Consider the following 6,496-nt stretch of genomic DNA (forward strand, 5'->3'; position numbering starts at 1 on the left):
TGGTTAAATTTACCCACAGGTCACTCCAAATTGATTACATAGCTTCTGCAGAACAGAGGTTTTTTTGTAGTAACTGCATGGTGACTCCACTGGAAATGAGACAATTACATGGCAACTCCCATTAGCCCTGATAACTATGAAATTAACTGTTGTTACAGTATGTATTGGTGACCTGGAGGAAGGAATGTGCCCCACGGTAGTATTAAAAAAAGGGGATGGGAAAGGGAGCCAGTTAGCACAAAGCCAAAGGCCAATATAGTTCAGCATGACCGTTGCGTGATAGGATTGTGGTTATACAAATGGTTTATACTATACACTGTAAAATATGGCAATGAAGTTAGGACTAAAATAACATTAGGGCTATACTAGATCTTCACATTTTCATATTGTTTGGAACACCATTCAGGAAAGAGGTCTAATAATAATATTGTTACCCCTTTTGACCTGAGTGGTTAACCAGTATTCAGTGTCTTACAGGTTGTTTCATTTATGGGAAAAATTGATGATGGACTCAGGTATTTCTCTGATGCGATCCTGTTTATTTATTTACAAAGAATAAATACAAAATCTTGTTTCTCTGAACAGAGTAGGAATCAAATAGGAGGCAGTTTCTTCGTTTATGTTTTCAACTCTCTTTCCAGCCAGCACTCTGTGCCCAAATGTTCCCCATCTTTGCATTCTCCTACGGCCATGTTACCAGTACTTCTCTTGCTGTCTGCTTCCGCCCACAGACACGCATACCTCCTCCAAACAATACTCAGCCTCCTGTGTTTGTATTCAGCCCCCAGCAAAACTCCTCTACCCACATAGCTCAGCAGCGGCACCTATTATTTTAGCTATCTTACTCCCAAAAGGGACTTAACTGCTTCTTACATTTATCCTTAATGAAGTGCACCAGCTTCAGTCAGGTTTCACCCAACTCTTGTCATAACAATATTATTATTAGTGTGTCCTATTAGTTAGGATTGAAATGCTAAAAGCTTTGGCACAGCATCTAGTAATCGGGTTGAAAAAGCAAACCAAATTATGGGTATTGCATACAAACACTGGGAGGAACTTGTCACTCGCATAAGTGAGTACAATTTCAATTATATCAGTTGAGCTGTATCCACTTAGGTGGATGATGAATTTTGCTCACTAAATATAATTTACAGGAAGAAACTGGCTATTCTGTAGCTTTAGACTCTTGCTATAAAGGATCATATAGAAATACAGAGGGTACACAACAGGGGAAGCAGAAGGAAAGAAGGAGAGAAGTTGCTTAGTAATTCAGAAATCAAGGCTGTCCAGAGGATTCAAGGGGCCTGTGGCAAAGCGAGGCAGCTGCGGCGCTTGTACTCAGCCGGCGGTGGCCCGAGTCTGCGGCGATGGGGGGCCCATCAGTCGCTCCGCGTCTTCACCAGCACCGAAGGGCCCCCCACCGTCAAAATGCCGTCGAAGACCCAGACCGCCGCCAGGCCAGGGCTCATGGGGCATTTTGGCGGCGGGCCTCCCTTCAGTCACTCCGCGTCTTCGGCAGCACCAAAGGGCCCCCCACCGTCAAAATGCCAGGCGAAGACCCGGACCGCTGCCAGACCAGGGCTTTTGGAGTCCCTGCAGGGCCCGGGTCCTGGGGCAAATTGCCCCACTTGCATTCCCCGCCCCCGGCGGCTCTATCAGAAATGATTATAAAATTAAGTCTTTCTTTGTTAGAAAGTGCACATAATGCTAAGGGGAATGTTGGAGAAAGGAATTGCTGCAGTGTTATTCCAGATAGACTCAAACACAAGAGAAAGGAGACATAAATTTAAGGACTGGAGAATAAGGACTCCATCCTGCACCTATGTGATACTTGCTGCCTGCAACTATCACTGAAGTGAATGGAAGTTAAGGGCACTCAGCACCTCTCAGGATTGGTTCCTGATGCCCTGATTTAGCAAAACGCTGAAGTGTGTGCTTAACTGCTTTCCTGAAAAGAGATGCTTTCCTGGATCTGGGCATAAAAAGAATTTCCACAGAATATCTTCAGAATATTGCTGCCTCTTCGTAATACTAACGACTTGCTAAGAGAGAAAGTAGTATAAAGAGAATTAATAAGTGTAGAAGGCAAAGGTTAACTGTCAATTTTAAGTGCATGATCATATATGAAAAAGATTGAGGAAAGCATTTAGAAAAAAATATGATGGTGCAAAAATGCAACACCCCCCGCCCCCAAAAATCAGCCACAATGAGTTTCCCAGACTCTTTTTTTCTATTTTTAAAAGTTCCACACTTCCATATCCTTTGGGCCAGATTGTGCCTGTTCCCTGTGTGGCTGAAAAAGTGTCTGTGGGTGGGGGAAACTGTCACATGGGCACAATCACAGTTCCCCTCTGCATCAGCCTATGGAACGGATCAGATACATGGAGCAGAGCCTGCTGTTGCCCGTCTAGGCATGTAGGAACAGGTTAACTTCTTCTGCAGGCCTGGGAGAACAATTCTTCCTGGAACTCTACCTGGGATGGCTCAGCTCTTCATCACTTCTTACCTAGGCGTGGGTCTATTTAGGCATAGTTGAGCCCTTTAGGAGCCATGTTCTGCTTGGCAAACTCATATAGTAGACCCACTGAAACCAGTGGGACTGTTTGCTTGAGTAAGATGAGCAGGATTTGAACCAATGAGTAGAATTCTCAAAAAGACCATAGTGATTTAGGAACCTGTCACATTTTCCAAAAGTGATACAGGCACCTAAGTCTCATAGAAAATCATTGGAAATTGGAAATCCTAAGCCAGTTAGCAGCCTTTGAAAATTTTATTCAACATTGCAAAATCAGACCAGTCAAATTAGCAAGAGAGAACAGCCTCCCACTTTTGTGAAACAAAGTAAGTTATTCAAAAGCATGTGCCTTAGATGCAAGACCCATTTCTTGGCCTAGTCTTTACTTTTATAAAGTACTATATTGATAACCATAGGAGGAATGATGACGTACAATATATTTGGGGAGAGAACAACTTGTGGCATCTGCCAGCACCACTATAGGTATACCTGTGGCAGTAATTTCAAAAATACTGTATACATAAAAAACTTTGAAAAAAAAATCTCCGCCTATTACTACTTTGTGGGGAAGGGGAAGCAGATGAAATGACATTACATTCTAAATGGGTTCAAGATATTTGCTGGATCCCTTGGAGATAGGAAATGCTAGTGGAGAACAATCTGACTACACTTGCAAAAAACAGCTGGATAAAAGTCAATGGTGAGATATGTACTGATCAGACCCAAGAAGAGAAGTGAAGTCTTGAGATAATGATGGGCAGAATTTGCATATGTAACGTTCTTGTGCATTAAACACGACAAGAATCCAAGCTGGGGAAAACTGGTGACGTGCCTTCACTGTTCTTTAAAGTAATGCAGTCCAACAGAATGAAAAATTCTTCTCTGGTCTATCTGTTTAGCTGCAGTGTGTATCTGCTTCTATAGAATACTGAAAATGCAGAATAATAATTTTTTCTATCCTCCTCCCACCCCCTTTTTCATGGCAGAACTTTGCCATATTTCTTTGAAGTAAAGACTAATGATCCAGTTTAGATGTCTCAGTATGAAGAAGTACTTTATATTGCTTATTATAGATAGAAAGTGGTTGCTTTCTGGGTCAATAATGCCATTTAAGTTAAGCCCACATGCTGACACACTCGGGTAGCTTCAAGTGCTGTTCCTGTCAGAAGAGAAGTGAGAGGTCAATGGTTTACAGATAGGTGCTATCACATCACCAGCAGCAACAGTAAGATTTGAACTTATAATGTCTTGACATGACTGGTAGGATAGTAACTGATCAGCAAAATGAAAGTTTGCTTAAGTTATAACAAATATTTTGTCCTAGTTCACCATTAAACTAAAACATTGTGCTTCAGCTGCAGAACAGACCTGCCCCAACTTTCAGATTGCCCACATGTCCATGTAGACACACGAACACAGATGTACACATTCTTTCATTCTCATCCACACACCTTACGTTGCTACCACAGTTGTTAACTTAGTGCATTTAGCACTGCTACTCTAGCTGTAACTGTTGAAGTCTGAAAAGTACCTGACGCAACAAAAGGATTAAATGTAATCACTGAATCTGGAAGTGTGAAATACATGTTTAAACTGAACAACACAAAAGAATGTCCTGTTGCAAATCTGACAGGAAATAAAAGTTGGATTAAAAAAAAAACAATTTCCATCTGTACGATTTATGACGTAGCAGCAGGAAATACAGGTAATTAAGAGAAGTAACATCTTTCATAAATTAGCCATTTTAAAAGAGGTATTTTATGAAGGTTGGAGGCAAACTCCAGGGATGGGAAGCCGTTTTATTGCACCGCCATGTTGTTGGCAGATGTTGCTAGTATTAATATCCGTCCCCCTCCCCATGGAATAATTTGGAAGAAGCTCCATGTAGGGAACCTCATGCACTTTTTCTCCCTCAAACCTTCTATAGTGGCATTTTATGAGGGAAGGGGCAATTGGGCCTAGACTGTTTAAATGGGATAAGCTTACTTACAAATGTCCTGATCATGGCCCAGCTCTGGGGAGCCATACAGGGTGTAAGAGGGAGTAAGACCTCCCCACTGGCCCCTGTGCAGCCTTCTTGCAGTTACTGCTGCAGGCATAAGGGTGAATTGAGGGGGCCGGGAATCCGCTAATTCTACCCCTTCTCCCACTCTGCACAGGAATTGTCAGTCTCAGGGCTGGTGCAAGGATATTTTGAGCCTTAGGCGAAACTTCCACCTTGCGCGTCCCCCCCCCCCCCAAATCACATACATTATACACAGTCACAGAGTAACATGTTATAATTTAGAATTTGTTTCCACGCTTTAAGTTTAGCAAATTTAGAAAAGAGTTCCTCCAAGTCAATGCTGTGAGCAATGTCATGTTCTATTGACAAGATAGCCCAACAAGTCTTTGTTGCAACATTGATGTTCGCATGTATGCTTTTATCAACTTGAGCTTCGAGAAGCTTTGCTCTCCACTGGCCACAGAAACTGGGAGAGTCAAGAGGATGCGAAGAGCAATAACTGTGTTAGGGACACTGTCTGTCAGCTTATTTTCCCATATGAAGTTCAATACATCTTGTGATGATGAACTCCTTTGGACTCGTCTTGCAATAGCTTGCAATTCACTGCACAAGTCAAAGGCATCAATATCTTTGGATTCACCATGTTGCAAAGCTTTCTCCAGATTCAAGCAATGTTCCATAATTTGCTTTGGTGTTTTATTTTGCAAACTGTAAACATCATATATGAAGCCAAATACTGAACTAATTTGCTGCATCAATGTGAATCTTTCTTCAACCGAATGTATTGCTGTGTCAATGACTGCAAAGTAAAAGTTCACTTTCAATTTTTCTTTCGGCTTATAAATAGGTTTGTCATCTGCTTCATATGTGAACTGCTTCCTCTTCTATCTAATACGGATTGGATCTGGTTCAAAAAGTGCCGGTACATCCAACTCCTCCGCAAGTTCACCTACATCTACCAATGTTTTCTCAAAGGCTGCGTCACTTCTGTGGCCCACAAGAAACTTCTTGGTTTCTCCAAGTTGATTAATGGCATCACATATATCAAATTCTTTTGCCTGAAGTTGTTTGCTAGTTATGTTGATCTCAAACAATATGTCATACCACAAAATAAGAGAAACAAGAAACTTGAAACTAGGAATGGCTTTTGTAAGAGCCTTTGCATCAACTCGTGATGTATTGCCAGATGATCCTGTCAGAGTAGTGTCTTCATAGATGTCTACCAGAGCATCATAGATGTCACCAAGCTGATAGCGAAGAGGTTTCAAGGCATCGATTCGACTTTCCCATCTTGTTTCACTCAATGGTTTAACTGTGAGATTAGATACCTGGTGTGTTAGAACTTCCCAGTGATGTGTAGAAGCTGAGAAATACACATACACACGTTGAACTAAATCAAAGAAGGCAATTGCCACCAAGCAACACTTTGCAGCATCATTAACAACCAAATTCAATGAATGTGCACTGCAAGGAACGAAAAAGACTCGTGGATTAATATCCAAAATTCTTCGCTGAACACCATTTTCTTTCCCTTTCATATTGCTCCCATTGTCGTAACCTTGACCACGCAATTTTTCTATAGGCAGTGACATCTCTTCTAACTGGTGAAGAATAGTTTCTGTCATACCAGCTCCAGTTGTCTCCGTAAGCGACACAAATCCCAAGAAGTGTTCCTTTATGCATACTGATTCAGTCTCGTTCTCAGTCTCTGAAGTAGGCCTATCCACAAACCGAATGATCATGGTCATTTGTTCAACGTGGCCTGCATCTGGTGTACAATCTAGAATGATTGAAAAGTATTTTGCAGCATGAGCAGATTTTTTGTTTGATGGCATTGAATAGAAGCTGAATAAGCTCATTCTGTATCTTTCCCTAGGTAATGTACATCTCCTGGTCCTTAATCCTGCAAAGATGCTCACCCGTAAGTGGGTCAAACAAAGATAGATATTCGACAAATTTGAGGAAATTCTCATTAC

General features: G+C 41.6%; 1 protein-coding gene across 2 annotated transcripts in view; it reads left to right on the forward strand.

Annotated features, from left to right (window-relative positions):
* The window catches only part of KIF26B (kinesin family member 26B), a 458,615-nt gene that overhangs the window by 175,556 nt on the left and 276,563 nt on the right, over positions 1-6,496 (forward strand). The window lies entirely within an intron of this gene.

This window comes from Gopherus evgoodei, chromosome 3, assembly GCF_007399415.2.
Source record: "Gopherus evgoodei ecotype Sinaloan lineage chromosome 3, rGopEvg1_v1.p, whole genome shotgun sequence".
NCBI lineage: Eukaryota > Metazoa > Chordata > Testudines > Testudinidae > Gopherus > Gopherus evgoodei.